This window comes from Ambystoma mexicanum, chromosome 8 (genome assembly GCF_040938575.1).
Source record: "Ambystoma mexicanum isolate Mex_15411 chromosome 8, UKY_AmexF1_1, whole genome shotgun sequence".
Classification (NCBI taxonomy): domain Eukaryota; kingdom Metazoa; phylum Chordata; class Amphibia; order Caudata; family Ambystomatidae; genus Ambystoma; species Ambystoma mexicanum.
In genome coordinates, this window is record NC_090929.1 from 1,325,681,961 (window position 1) to 1,325,698,348 (window position 16,388).

Genomic DNA, 16,388 nt, shown 5'->3' on the forward strand with positions numbered 1-16,388 from the left:
GCAGGGAGTTTCACATGTGATAGGCCTGGCGCGAGCGGGGTACGTGTATTCTGGGGGTGCGCAGGGAGTTTTACACGCGATTTCGCTGGCGCGAGCGCGGTACGCATAATCCCTGGGGTGCGTGGGGAGTTTTACATGTGATTTTGCTAGCGCGAGCGGGATACGTGTATTCCGAGGGGTCCATGGGGAGTTTTACATGCCATGTCACTGGCTCGAGCAGGGTACACGTATTCCGAGGGGTAGGAGTTTTACACGCGATTTGGCAGTGTGGGCCTTCCAGGGTGTGCCCCCCCTCCCCATGCCCCGCAGGCAGCCCACACCACAGGGGACCACCCCACACCCCTGGCCATGCCCCGCAGGCAGGCCATATTGGCACCTTGCACTTGCGAGCCCCGACTCATGTACCCCCACCCACCCAAACACCAACCTCCCCCTTGACGGGCACCTGCCAGCAGGCCCTGAAACATGGCCCACCAAACAACATGTTCTAACAAAACAGACCCATGGCCCTAATGTCAACCCAAATACCCCCTTCCCCCTGTACAAGCATGCAACCATCCACTGCATCCACTCCCAAATTACCCATGTCATGAGAGTCTTAAAAGAACCACCATGGCCAAGCATAAATGTACAACAGAGCCACACAGTGGCAACACATGACTGAGGCAAGGTTCATTGAGACATGCACAAAACTAATGATAGTACACAACACCAATCATGAAGTAATATGAAATGTATTAAAAAAAACATAATGAAATAACATAATGAAAATCAAACTTGCAAATAAAGAAATAATGAAAGCAGTCCCAAAAAAAAGTAAAATCCAATGAAAAACAAAAATCCATGACATGAAAAAAGAAAAGTGGTCCATCGCCAATGTCAATATGAATTCAATAATAAAAAAATTAAACCATTGATCCATGGGAACTATAAAAAATGAAAGTATGAACTATATACAATGCAAGTCCAAAGGGTCCATGATCCCAAAACAAAAGACAACCTACAAAAAAGTCCTATGAATAAAAAACTAAATACATAATACATAAAGTGGAGCAAAGTCAATGAACTCCAAAAGAAAATATAAAACAAAGGAAACCTAAGCCTAAAGAACTATGTACAAAGGCGGCGGGCAAGTCCTACGGCTCACTTTTTAATGTTCCGGGCCAGGGCATCATCGAACTCCACGTCGATGTTCCAGAGGCAGGCCTCTTCCCTGGCCTTGAGGTCTCACAGGGATGCAGCCATGGCCTCCTCCAACTCCCTGCGAGTTGCCTCGAGGCACTTAGCCTGCCTCAATGCCCTGCGCATTGAGTTCTCCACCCTGACCATAGTGAGCCATGCCTCCTCCGCCCGCCGCCGCTCCACATCTATCTGCTGGCCCAACCGCTGCCACATGGAAGACACTCCCAATCCAGGGTCCTCCTGCCCTCTGGCCGATGCCTGCCCCTGTGATGTTGATGGCCTTGAGCCATCATCACTCCCACCCTGAGCCTGCTGCTGCCGTGCATGTGCCCTGCCTGTTGATGCCTCCTCTTGCTGGGGTCCAGTTGGTGGGGTGGCCACCCCTGCTGGACCTCCGACTCGAACTGTGGCAGGGATGTGTCCTCCACCAACCGGGCCGCTGGCTCAGGGGCAGCTCCACAGGGTGCCCAGGTGATACTTGGGCAGAAAGATGGCACAGAGGACGACTGGCACATACAGGGTTGAGTTGAGGAGGGGGTTGCAAGAAGATCCAGCTCATGGAGGAACCCAGCGCCGGTGACCTGTCCGAGTAGGCTGACGCGGTCAATGCGGTATTCAAATTGACATGCATTGTCCTCACGAGAACCGTGCACGTCATCCCGAATACCACGTTGGCGCAACACCATCCCAGCTAGGACAGGCTCAACATAGTCACAGATTGTAACGTCCGCAGGGAGAGGAAGGCCAGTTGTTGTTTGCGCATCCCCTCCCTAAAAAAGGGTCTGGAGGAAGGCATCCGTGCTGGTGCGGGATGATGCAGTCACAGGATCGGGGACAGGATTACACACAGGCATCTCCGCGACTGCACCACTAACACCAGTGGAAACCCCCCCTCCAGGCCCCGTGTGTGGGCCTTCCACGGCCTCCTCCTCAACCGAACCGCCCACCAACCTGGATGACTCCATGCCATCTTCCTCCATAGGCCCCTGAGGGGCTCAGCTGCCCCTACTGCTGCCCAGGAGACCACCTCCAACCTCTGCTTCTTGGACCTTCCCTCGGCAGCTGCAGCCATGGATGTGGCACCAGACTCCTCACTCCCGGAAGAGATGACTACGTGGGAGGAGAGGTGGGCCTTGCGTCTCCGGCTGGCTGTGGGATCCCTGCTGCTGTGCTCCACAGCACCATCTCTGCCCTCTTCATCAGTCGATGCTGCAGACAGGGAGAGACAGAACACAGGCATCAGGGCACTGTACAATAGTCGGATACACACATGACAGTTGCACATGAGTGGCAGTGTCAAACTTCACAGATGGCATCACACTCCCCAACACTCATATCATTTGAACCCACACACATGCACAAATTAACAGGAATCATGCAGCAAGCAGCAGCATCCATACACACACAACAGCATCAGCATCCGAAGGTTGGCATGACGTCACAAGCAACATGGGGAGTGCCGAACACATGCACACACGCCAACAGACAGAGATTCATCTGTACATCTCCACCACCTGTCACAGTGCAATCATCGGCAACTATGTCACATCTGCCAATCGGGTTCCTAAATGTCTGTGTCACATGCATCCATGGCGTATCACAGTTGCACACATGTCAAACACACACACACACATGTATTCTGTGCACGTACATGAAGGTGGAACCAGCATCCATGTGTCACACCCCAACCATCCATACATAGCCCTTTTCACACATATGTCCAAGCTGCACACTCCTGGCACACCTCAACATGATGCACTGCGTCCAATAAGTACGCATGGACACTTACCACTCGACTCCGGACCGATCTCCCTCTCGAGTACCTGGTGGTGAAGCGCTGGGTTAATGTGTTCCAGGACCCTCATGTTGACAGTGGTAAGGTGGACCCGGCGCCTCACTGCATCCGCTGCTTCCAAGAGGCGCCGGCCCTTCCTGAGGGTCCTAGACCTGATGTCCTCTCAGCTCTTATGGAAGTGTTGCAGGTCGCGGGTTGCCACCCCCTCTGCGTTGATGGCAACCACGATGTCCAGCCAGATCCTCTCCCATCCATTCTTGTCAGCGTGTCTTATTCCGTAGAGGGCATCATAATGCACCAGGACTTGCTCCTCCAGGATGCCAACCTCTCCTGCTGTGAAGCTGGCAGCCCTCTGCCTCTCTGGCTGGGGGTTGCCAGTGGTCTCTGATGGTGTTTCCCCTGACATGGCAACCCCCGAAGCAGGTGTGGTGGGCAACTGGGTCCTGGTGCTGGGCTGTGGAGCGATGGAACGTCAGTCGGGAGTATTCTGTTCCAGCAGGGGTGGTCACAGCAACTGGACTCCTGCAGATGGCTGACGTGAAGGAATCAAATAGCAGGTCATGTGGACAGCAGGTAGTCAGGCAGCAGCAGATGGCCAGTGGGAGTTGTCTCAGGGCTCTGGGGGGCAGGAAAATGGCCTTCTAGGCAGGAGCGTGGTCTTCCATGTGTTGTCGCGTGGCCAGCTTGATACGGAGTGATTTGGCGCATTTGCGTGAATTCCGAGGAAAGGCCCTTAGCGCGTAAGCGCATAGGTGATGTAACGTGCGCACAGGCATTTCCCTCGGTACAGGTTAAAGGTCCCACGTGGGTTTCCATCGCTCTGTTCGTGCTTTTCGTGGAGAGCGGTGCGTGTGTTTTCCAGACGTTGGGGGTTCACACGTGATTACTTCACAGCGGCTACAGTGCGTACTTCTTCTTTTGGTGGGGGTGTTGCCTATGTGTTCTTCTATACTCAAGGCAGACGGTGAGTCGCGCATGCTATTTTTCCCACTGTTGGTGTCCCTGTTTGTCGCCTACCCCTTTTTTCCGGTCATACTAGCCCACGTGTTGATCACGTACACATTTTTTGTGTTCCTGGCTGCCGCATCATACTGCGTGTGTTTTTTTACATGCATGTGGGCTATAGCGGTTGTGTATCTCTTTTTCATGCTTTTTTGGGATGCCTGAGCATTGCGTGACCCGTCATTTTTCCTATGGGGCCACAGGCAGCCTTGCAGGAGTACCAGGGGTGCTGTTTGCATCGCATACCTTGCACCACTCACCCAAGATGCCCAGGACAATTGTTGTGTGCACCTCCCATTGGTACTAGTACATCTGTGCCATGGTTGGGAGGCTACGAAAGGTGAGGGGCTCCTCAGTTGGGCGTCCTAGTGACCTTTCCCCTACCATGCGCAGCGCACCTGTGCGTGTGGTTGGGGATGTGGGGGCATGTTGCAACATTGTGCAGGACACATGCTGCCACAATGATCCTGCACACTACTGGGGGTGCGTAGAGTAGCTGCCTACCAGAACGGTCAAGGGAGCAGAAGTGTGACTTGAGCACTCCAAATGTGCGCTCCACTATGGCCCAGGTTGCAATATGGGCTGTGTTGTATCTTACCTGGGGTAGGGTGGTGGGGCTCCGTATTGGCGTCATCATGTGGGTGCTCAGGGGGTAGGCACTGTCCCGTGGGGAGGTGATAATGGTTGTCATTAGTTTGGTTTGTGTATTTGTTTGTGTGTGACATGCATGCATGTGCACAGGCATTTGTACTCACCAATGAGCCATATGTAACCATGATTCACAGCTTCCAGGCCCGGCTCAGGGCGGACATTTTGTGTATGAAACTGTCATGGGTGGACCGAGGATAGTTAGCATTGACAGAGGTGATAATCCCCGGTGAATCGCATACTACCTGCATACTACCTGCACGTTGATGGTATGCCAGTGCTTGCGGTGGATATTCTCCATGGCCCTAAGTGGACATAGGGGAAGTGTGCCACCCTGTAAAAGTCCTGGGCCATGGCCTGCCTTTCTGAGGGTGTTCTGGGCATGTATATGTGCCTGTGGACTGAGGGTTGCACAGTGGTGATTGCCAACACCTGGTGTAGGCAGCGTGACTGCGTGGGCTGTGAGCCCCCCCCCGCTATGGCAGTGGTCCGCTGAAATGACCCAGTAGCCAAGAAATGCAGTACATTGAGCACCCTTTCCAAGGGGCTCAGTGCTTGGGAGCACAAGGTGGATGATGTGAGGTCATCCTCCCATTCCTGGACCAGGTATAGGATGTTATGAGGTGGAAACATATACCTGCCATAGACCTGGTCATCAGGCACCCCAAAAAGGCTGGTCCTGGGCAAAAGAAATGCGGGGCCTGGCTATTCTCCTCCTCCTGCGGTGTCCCATGATCAGTGCTGCGAGAAATGGGACATTCAGCGTAGCTGTATGTACGTGTTTGTTATTTTTATGCATTTTTATACTGCGCAGGAATTTTTTTTTGCCTGCCTTCGTGTGGCGGACGTGTTTAGGCCTGTGTGTGTCTTCTGGCGTGCACAGGTTTCCCCTATTCGATTCCATTAATATGTGTAGTTTGCGTGCGTGTGGGCGTTCCGTGTACTTCCCAGCAGTACTTCTCCAGTTACGCCCTTATTTTCACGTGTTGTTTCCCCATTCTGCGTGTTCTGCCCCATGTTTCGCCCCCTTTTTGGTGTGTGTGCTAACATTGTGCACTTTCGCTGTGCACGTTGCGCACGGCGTTCAGGATGTTGCAGTGACATGTGCGCACATCCCGGGGGAAACCACCTGCATGGCCTTCCATGAATCGCACACGTGCACTTGTGCTGGTTTTTTCACGCTTGCGCCAGCTTGCGCCACAAATTTTGGCACACATTTGTTCCATGAACCGGCCCTCAGGTATTTTAGAAAATAGGTAATTGTCTTACCATTGAGACACCACTGAGACACCAGCATAATAGCCACGTTTGCACTAAATATAAAAACTGGGTCCACTCCCATAAAATATGTTAATTAGCAAGTGTTCAGTTCTAAAAAGAGATAGGGAATATCAGAAATGATGGCACTGTGTTAACAAACGCATGAAGTGTAAGAATAGCCTGGAAGCAAATTCTATCTCGGAAGCACTCTGAGCCGCCCATATTAAGGCATTATATTTTAAGGAGCAGAGTGGTGACCAAGACTATGTGCAGATGGATGAACCCACAAATTCCCTTGTTGATTCTAAAGGGGAGTGGTACACTTTTGATGCTGAGGACGTATTAAGAATAATTGTAAATGTTAAGGCCTCCAAAGCTCCTGGGCCAGATGGCATACCCAATGTAATTTTAAAAGCCTCCCCCCTCTATTGGGCTAATTTGCTACAGACTATACTTAGGAAAATTGTGTAATCAGGTGTTATAGCAGATAGCTGGAAGAAAGCTAATTTAGTTCCAGTTTTTTTTAAAAGGTGATAGAGGTGACCCAATCAAATATCATCTTTTGGCACTGATGGATACCATTTCTAAAATCTTCTTGATGTGTATTCTTGAAAAGTTAAATCAGTGGGTAATGGATAGGTGCCTTCTATTTCGTCAACCAACTGGATTTAGGAAACGATATAGGACCCTATATAATGTATGAGTACTGATACATTTGATTAGGTACACTCTTGCTGGTAAAGGCGCAACACTGTATATTTGCTTCATCGACTACACTGCAGTATTTGATACGGTTTCAAGGCATAGGTTGTGAAAGAAATTAAAAAGTTGGGGGAGTGATCCTAGACTGCTCAACTTCATTGTACAATTGTACATCAGTGTCCTTAAAACTTGATATGGATATGCGGAAATCAGCAAATATAACAACAAATAATGGAGTAAAACATGGATGCATGATGGCTTCTCTACTTAACAATATTCATGTGGCAGATATGGGTAGTAATCCTACAGCATGCAGAATGTTTCCCCCTCACATTGGAGCCAGCTCGCTCCCTGGATCTAATATGCTGACGATACCATCCTATTAGATAGGACACCTATAGGAATACATAGTAGTATTGAAGCTCTGGTGGAATTTTCCAAGGACAATTAATTGGCTGTAAATGTGTCCAACACGAAGGGTATGGTTATTCGGGGATCGCAAAGGAGCAATACAAAAATGTGTGTGGAAATAGTTCATCACTGATATGACAATCAGAAATCGCATCCCTTGTCACCCAACAATTTTGCTTCATGGATATGGTTCCAATTGTGATCGTCAACCTACACCTGATATTAATCAGGTGTTTTCTATCCAACTATTAACTCCATATTCCCAATTATGTAGACGATTAATGTGGGACTCTTCTTATTTTGTTGTCATTGTATATTCAATTTTTCATAGATATTTTGATAGAGCAATTCCAACCTACCTTCATTTTATTTGGGGATGAATATGAGCACTACTTTTTTTTGCATATTATCTAGACTGCTTGTTGTATCTCCTGAGTTATCATCAGTTGTTCTATACCCTTATTGGAGGTCAGCTGAGGTTAGAATATCAATGTGTTTCCATCCAAAGTGGAGGTACAGTTGGAGTTCCCTCAACATGATGTCACGACTTCAGTATTTTGGATATTAATGTCTATTCGGTTTGGGTGATTTTCAATTAGATGACAAGCACCATTTGAACTGACATAATTGGCAAGCTTTTAAAAATTGATTGGGTGGCTAGTTAGGGTCTAGAAAACCTGGGTCATATAATGAATATGAGCACTACTTTCTTTGGCATATTATCTAGACTGCTTGTTGTATCTCCTGAGTTATCATCAGTTGTTCTATACCCTTGTTGGAGGTCAGCTGAGGTTAGAACATCAATGTGTTTCCATCCAAAGTGGAGGTAAAGTTGGAGTTCCCTCACCATGATGTCACGGCTTCAGTATTTTGGAAATTAATGTCCATTCGGTTTGGGTGATTTTCAATTAGATGACAAGCACCATTTGAACTGACATAATTGGCAAGCTTTTAAAAATTGATTGGGTGGCTAGTTAGGGTCAAGAAAATCTGGGTCATTTAATCTATCAACGGTGAAAGTCATCTTAGTAAATGGTTCCCCAGTATGAAAGTTGTATTTTGATGAGCAATTAACATCACCGTACGGGTGATATCTATGCCATTGTACCTCCATCTATTGGAATCTACTTTCCATCGAAATTGTGTATTTCGCCAAAGTGGGTTTGAGGGTAATCTAATGATATTAACTTCTTTACTGGCTCAAAATGTAAAGTACTCCCACTTCTTAATAAAAACTCTGGACAGCCTGCCCTCACTCCCCTCTATTCTCTTCCCTTCAGCCTATACTGCTAGACCTCCTTTAGACCTTCCTCTCACTTTCCCAGCTAGTCTCCTCTTTCTCACCCTTAGCACTAGGTGAGGTCTCTAGACAAATCCTCTCTATGAAAGTCTCCTCCAAACAGGTGTTCCCTTGCTCTTCCCAAACCATCAAGGATAACATTGCCTCTCTTTCACCAGTATTGGCTGTTTTATGTAATCACTTCTTTGCCACTGGCTCCTTCCCACAACACGTCAAGTTCTCCCTTGTGCATCCCCTCCTCAAAAAGCCCTCTGCCGAGCCCTCCTCCCCTGCTAACCACCACCCTATTTCCATCACCCCCTTCCTGGCCAAACTCCTGGATAAACTGGTCATCTCCCAACTAATCCAACACACTGAATATGTTGGTTGCCTCCACAAACACCAGTCTGACTTCCGAGCAGCCCGAGATATGGAAACATTTCTACTGAGCACCCGTGAATCTGGACTCCAACTCTCCATCCAATCTTATTGTCATAAAGCCCCGGGGCAAATTGTAGCTAGCACCATGATGGGGGCATATTTAACCAGCAGATGCCACATTTGTCCCTCCTGTGGGGGAAGTTGGCATCTGCTGGAAAGAAACCTGTGTTGCAGCAGTTTGGGGCCAAAGACTACATTTCCCAGCATGCTGGGTGCCTCCAGAAGTCTCCATGCTTCCTACATGGGAGGAACAGGCACACAGAGCCAGCGAACCCACTTGGGAACGCCTCTGCCAATGCCCTAATGTCTGCGCATGCGCGAACACAGGACGCTTGTTCGCGCTGTGAGCGCGTACTAATTGTATTTTCTTCTGGCAGACGCTGTGTGTTTCCTTTACCTTCCGGACATTGCTGAAACCGGATTTGGGCACCAGACTTCAGAGCAACAATCAGAGCTAGGTGCTGTTTGTTTATTTGGCATGCTAGTGCATTCTAAGTGTGAATTCATGGTGAAAGGGTAAAAGTGTGTGTACTGTAAATTGGTGATCCAATTCCACGCTTTTGCATCTGCCCATCAAAGAATCCTTTACTTCCGCTCCAGTGTTGTTGCATCCCGACCCAACGCAACCGTTCGTAGTAGAGACAGACGCCTCCAGTTATGCAGTGGGCGCTATCCTGTCACAGCGAGACCAATCTGGCTGGTTACATCCTGTAGCCTATTATTCAAGAAAACTGAACCCAGCGGAACAGAATTACCCAATAGAAGATCGAGAGCTTTTGGCCATTAGAGTGGCATTCGCTGAATGGAGGCACTATTTGTTGGGGGCTATACATACTATCACCATCCTCACGGACCATCGTAACCTTCAGTTTTTGAAATACACGCATGGCAGCGGAGATGCACTGCATGCAGAATGCACTAATCCAACTGTTTTAACCCTTCAGACCCTGTTACACTATGAGTGCGTACTAATTGTATTTTCTTCGGGCAGATGCTGTGTGTTTCCTTTACCTCCGGACATTGCTGAAACCGGATTTGGGCACCGGACTTCAGAGCAGCAATCAGAGCTAAGTGCTGTTTGTTTATTTGGCACGCTAGAGCATTCTAAGTGTGAATTCATGGTGAAAGGGTAAAAGTGTGTGTACTGTAAATTGGGATCCAATTCCACGCTTTTGTTCAGAAAGCAAATCATATGTTTGATAGGTGCAAGCACACAGTGGTGCTTGTTCTTCATTTGGCAATTCTACTCATAGCTACTGTGTAGGAGCAATCCAGTTCTCACTCCTGAATCTGTGTCAGAGGGTAAGAATCCTTTTAAAGATTGGAAGCAACTCAGTGCATTCTAACTGGGTGGTGTGCCTTCCAAGTGGTACATTCATGGTGCATCAATGTAAGGTGCAAGTATAGGTAGTTCTATGCGAGTGTCATAGAACAAATTCCTGGGGGTATTTCTCAAAGCTGGCATCAAGTGTGATAAGAAGCTCCAAGGTCTGAGGAACAAGAGCCTAGGAGCATGTTTTCCCTGTTCTCCTCTTCCCTGCCCAGAACCTCTGCCTAATCCTCTTTCCAGTCTTCCTGCAACCCCCTACCTATCCAATTCGTGGACACTAACCCTCTTTCCCCGTGGTGGATGCAGAGGTCTGTGCACTTTGTAGTTCCAGACTCCAAAACCATGAAGGGGAGGTAGGAGTTTGTGCTGCTTCTGCGCTGGACTTGAGATCTACACAACACTTATCCTTCTAGATCTTTCCTCTTTCTTCACCATGGTCAATCATGCCAATCTGACTAAGCAGCTCCTTGACACCCTTGGCATAATGGGCCTGGGAATTGACTGGTTGACCTCATTCCTCTCCGACCATCATTCCCATGTTCAACTGGGTCCTTTTAGCTCCCCTACCACATTCTCCACGTGCAGTGTCCCTGAAGGCTCTATCCTCTCACTGTGGCTCTTCAACATCTACCTTGCCCCTCTGGCCAACTGATCTCCTCTTTCTCTCTTCACTTCCAGTGTTATGCAGATGATACACAGCTCTCCTTCAAGCATCCCTCTACTGCCTCCCCTTCCTGCTCTCTCATCCCTGACTGTCTGACTGTTATTTGGGCATGGTGTGCTGCCAATGATCTCTGCCTTAATGCCAGTAAGACCGAGATCCTTCTCATTTGGACCCCTGTTCCCTCCTTCTCACCTACCATCTTGGCTTTAACTTTGACTCCTCTCTCATGCTCTCCTCACATTTCTGACCTTGCCAAGAAGGCCAACTATCAGCTCAACCTCCTTAGAGTCATTCTCCCTTTCCTCAACTTCCCCCAGCAACTCAATGTCTCCAGAGCGCTTGTCCCCTCTAGGCTGGACTACTGCAACAGCTTATTCCTCAATCTTCCTTTATCCTCCCTTTGCCCCCTTCAACTAATCCAGAATAGAACTGCAAGACAAATCCTTGTCTGCAAATCCAGGGACTGCATCTCCCCAGCGCTAAAATGTATTCACTGGCTCCTGGTTGCTGCTAGGATCAAATTTAAGACCCTCTGCATCATCCACAAGGCTTTCCGGGGCCTTGGTCCCCACTACATCCATTCTGTCTCCATAGATACCTCCCTGCTAGATACCTTCGGTCTTCTAGCTCCGACTCTCTGCAGATCAGATGCTTTGCTAAGCAGAGACTGGGGGTAGAACTCTCTCCTCTTTAGGAGCCTTCCTCTGGAATGGTATCCTTGCCCCTCTCAGGCCTGAGCCAGATCTCCTTAAGTCCTGGAAGCTCATCAAGACCTTCCTATTCTCTTCATCCTTCCCTCTCCCCCTTCCCTGCTAACACCCCTTTGTGCCACCGTGACAGGTTGCCTGGTCCTTCTGAGTTACATAGGGCACCAGCCCCCCATCCCTCCGACCACCCTCCTAGGTCTTAGCATGTGAACCCACTCCCTCTGCACCCCATGCAATTCCTCCTGGCCTTCCCTTATCACTCATCTCATCCATGTTGCCACCCAGCTTCCTCAACACCATCCTTCACTTGCATTCACTCTTCTTTACCCTGCACTTCCCTTCCAACCCTAGCACTTCGCGTTTGTGGTGACTGGCACTTCCCTCACCCCCATCTCCCTCGCATTCCTTGTTACTGCACTTGCATGATCAGTATGTCACAAGACCTATTAGGACCATTATTGTTATCTTCTCTCTTGTCGCCCCTTTTCTTTCTTGTGGCACCTTGCGATACCATTTCTTGTATAGGCACCTTACAAATATCCAATTAACAAATAAATAAATAAATACATAAACTAAGGCCATCCATCTACAAGAGACAATAAACCAAACTGCATTCAGCTGGATAGGTGTAGAAAATCTCTCATGTTTCCAAAGTACAGAGAAAGTTTGAATTAGAGGACAGTTCTGAATGTATCTTTATCATATTTGGGGTTTCATGAACTTGACCTTGGGCCACAACCATGTGAGAATCTTCCTCAAGCTCCATTTCAGGGGGGTTGGTCAAAAATATATTCTGAAATCACAATCACAAATGGAGTAGGACACTACCCGATCCATATGATCTACATACGTTCTCCTATCTCTTCTTCTCGCATTAATGGCGGCATCCGGTGGGAGGCCCTCCTGACCTCCTTCGACTCCTCTATGGTCACCATAAATGTTTACCTGAATGGTACCTGTTAGGCAGAAACCTGTGCTGTTCCCTCTGGGACCACTGCAAAAGATTTAGGACTACAGTTGTTTGGCAGTACACCCACTTGGTAGCAGTCTGTACCACACAGATTCACTTGGTAGCTGTGGCTGAGCAGTCAGACTTCCCTCAAGAAGAGTTAGGCAGTATGTGGAGTATACAAAATAGGGCAATCTACACAGTAGAACAAGCAAACACGGAACAGAGCTTCAGTGTAAAGATATATAGTTATTTATTTATAAAAACACGTCTATGGAAAACACACTGGCACTAATACGGCAAACAACTTCAATCACAATTACTATAAGTAAATCAATCCCCCTAACAATAGTTCGACGAGTCTAGGTTCAACGGCACCACTTATTTGCAGACAGAGGTGAATGCTTTAACCTAGATGGTACTCTAGTATTCATTAGGACGGGAGAGAAAAGGCAGGGTATGAAATCAACTCAGTACCAACACTTTTACGAACAAATGCAAGGCAAATAAGGCAGGGTCTACTGTAGATCGCAAAGTTGAGAGGCCAGGCCCACTCGGAGAGAGGCAAGGCGAAATGTTCCAGAAAGTATCACAGTGGAAATGCACTTTGAGTCTTTGTCGCAAATTGTTACAGAAAGATCGGACCAGTTCAGAACAGAAAGTTAAGAAGGCTTGAAGGCGACCCAATGGAGAGGCAAGGATTAAGACACCTCACTCTGTCCGGCAAAAAGGGAAGCCAGGCGGACACGGTACCTTGTTTGTGGAGAGACAGCTCCGGCGGGGGCAGTTGTTCCTGGTGGTGGTTGCAAGTCGGGGCTTTGCCAAGAGAAGAAATGATCTCGTCGTCGAAGTGCTCCATCACAAGGCACCGCCGTGGAGTGCTCCATCACAAGGCACCACCTTTTGGTCGCGGTACAGGAGTTAGTGGCTATTCGGTTGCCAGGGTGCTCAGCACGGGCAATTCGACCACTGCGTCCTGGAACGAAGATAAAGCAAAGGGGACTGGTTGTTCCCACCAGTCAGGGGAAGAGACTGTCCGGCGGGGAGATCTCCTCTGTCGTCGGGAAGTGGTGAGTTGGTTCAGCAGGGCTCCACCGGAGGTGTCGTCGTTGCAGGTTGGCTCAGCTTTACCCTCGTCGGATTCTTAGGTCCTGTGGCAACTTCTGAAGATCCAGTCCCAAAAGCCCTGCTTTTATGCAGAAAACCATTCATTCAGCCTAGCTGTCAATCAAAACACACTAAGTGGTGAGCGAGGTGGCTCATCACTTGGGCCAATCACACCAGAGTGCGACCTGAGTTGGCAAGGCAACTCAGTCCAGGGTGCCTAAACCCCCTCCCACACCCTCTGTGGTACCCAGACAGAATGTCACCACTTTGGAGGGCCTCTGTGCAGAAGCCCCCCAAAAGTGGAACAAAGGGCTCAACCTTTGGTTTAGGAGTCACAGAGACGAACACAGATGGCATTTTTAAAAGCCGAGTTCTGGCAGAAAATACCAACCGATAGATTTATTTAAGATAAATAAACTGGTGGTATATTAGAGATTAATGAGAAAAAGTATTAACCTCCAACAATGGGAAGAATCCCATACAGTTTTATTCGGGGTCGAATATAACAAGTAGTTTCCACTGCCACCAGCCAAAACTCGACGACGGGGGACGGGACAGTGCCCCCTCGAATAAAAGACCCAGGAGTAATCAAATTACCCCTACTAGTACGTCCACAATAGGATGGTGTGTACTAGTTCTGTTAGTAAATTTAGGTCTAGTAAAGCCAATGGTGACTTTACATGCCCTGGGAGACAGTAGTCAGTCCCAGGGTATGGAGTCTATGGTGGGGATCCTCTAGGACACCCCGGCGTTACGGCACGGAGGGTGCGGTGTAACACACATAGAAAAACATATGAGACCCTATGGAGTAAAAGACCCCATAGCCCATAGAACACATTGACATTCAAAGGAATTACACACATTCATGTCCAAGAGTGGGAGAAAAAGAGTCTCACTCTTGGCAGGATGGAAAAAAAAAAAAAACTCCAGAAATCCAGCAAAGCTGCTGGGGGACTCACTAGGTTAGGAAATTCAGCCTAAACAGAGAATTATCCCTAACAGTACCTTCTTTGTCCAAGGCTCTTAGTCCAATCTTCTCCTCTTTGATAGATTCTTCCCAAGCCTCATCAACTTCCTTCCTTCTGCTGTCCCCTCTCTTCCCTCCACGGATTCCTTGCTTCCCTCTGCTGTCTCCACCTTGGCTACCTTGCCTTCTCCTCCTTCCTCTTCTGCCCCCCTCTGGCTTCTTCTAAACCTCTGCAGGGCGTACCTCTGATTTGTACCCCTCCCCAGAAGTCTTTCAAGGATGGCAACCTTCTCCATATTGCCAATCTTAACTCTTGCTCAGCTATCATACACTCCTCCGACATCTGCCACCTCCTCGAACAACTTGATCTCAAAGTCCTCAGTCTCACCAAGACATGGTTCAGGGCCAGCTCTGTAACAAGATTTGACACTTTCTGATGGCTACAAGATTGTCTCCGTGCCCAGGTCCAACCGTTCCAGAGGGGATGTAGCCCTGATCTGCCCTGCGTGGATTCCTGCCTCTGTCATTCCTACGCAGGCCTACTCTTCTTTCAAATGCCTCATCTGCATGCTCTCTCTCTCTCCTAGCCATTTCCTTACTGTGGCTTCCATCTATCGGCCATCTGGTCAGATCTCCTCCTTCCTCTCTGAGTGGGCGGACCTCTCCTCTTCTCTCCTGGTCTCGACCACTCAACTCCTCCTTTTTGGAGACTTTAACATCCACCTGGATGCTTCCTGTACTTCCTCTGGACTCTTTTGCGACTCTGACTCTCTGTTCTCGCCTCTGGCCCGATTCACTCTGCGGGGCACATTCTGGATGTTCTGATCTCTTCAGACCTCCCCCTTTCTTTCCCCATCACCACTCCTTTCTCCTGGAGTGATCAATTTCTCCTTTCCTCCAAGATCACCCTCTCTACCCCTCAGGCCAAGCCACCTCCAACACTGCCACCCACCTTCTGGTTTATCTGACCTGTGAAGCGTGTGCAGTTGATGCTTTCATTGCCACTTTCTCACTCCCCCTGCCCCTTTGGCTGACTCACACCCTGACACAACCCTTTCTATGCTCCACTCTGCTATATCTGATTCTCTTGATGTTCTTGCCCCTGTCATGAAGATCCACTTGAAGCCCAAAGCCAAGTGCAACTCCTGGTACGACTCCAACCTCGTCACCCTCAAACACAAGTGCAGGGTGGCTGAGATGAAATGGTATGCTTCTGATACATCCTCAGACAAAATGGCCTGCAGCCTGCTCCAAAGGCAATACTGGCTCTCTGTCCACACCAAGAAGAGAGCTCACATCCTAGCCTGTGTCTCTGCAACTCGGCCAAACTCTTTCAAATCTGCAAGGAACTGGCCAATTCTGCTGCAGGCTCTACCTCTCCTTTCCACCCCCATGCCCTTTGCACAGTTCTGCCTTCTCATTTCATCTCTAAAACTCAGGACATCCTGTCCTCTCTCTTTTACTCTCCTCCTCCTCCCTCCACTCCCTGCTCTTCCTCTGGCCTTTCCTCTGCAACCTCTCCTTCCTCCTTCTCTGTCTTTCTGCTGTTCTCCCCAGAGGAGGTTTCTAGACAAGTCCGATATATGAAAGTCTTGTCAAAACAGGTTCACCTTTGTTCCTCCAAAACCGTCAAGGACCACATTGACCCACTGGCTCCTGCTCTTGCTGATGTCTGCATCCACTTCTTCATCACTGGAGTCTTTCCTTCCTCCCTGAAGCACTCCCTTGTGCACCCTCTGTTTAAGAAGCCCTCTGGGGACCCTCCTTCCCAGCTAACTATCGCCCGATCTCCATCACTGCTTTCCTGGGCAAACTCCTGGCAACGCTGGCCATCTCCCAGCTTAATCTTCACACTGAACCTGTTGGTTGTCTCCATGACCATCAGACTGGCTTCAGAACTGCCAGAAACACTGAAACTGCTCTCCTGAACATTCGTGAAGACCT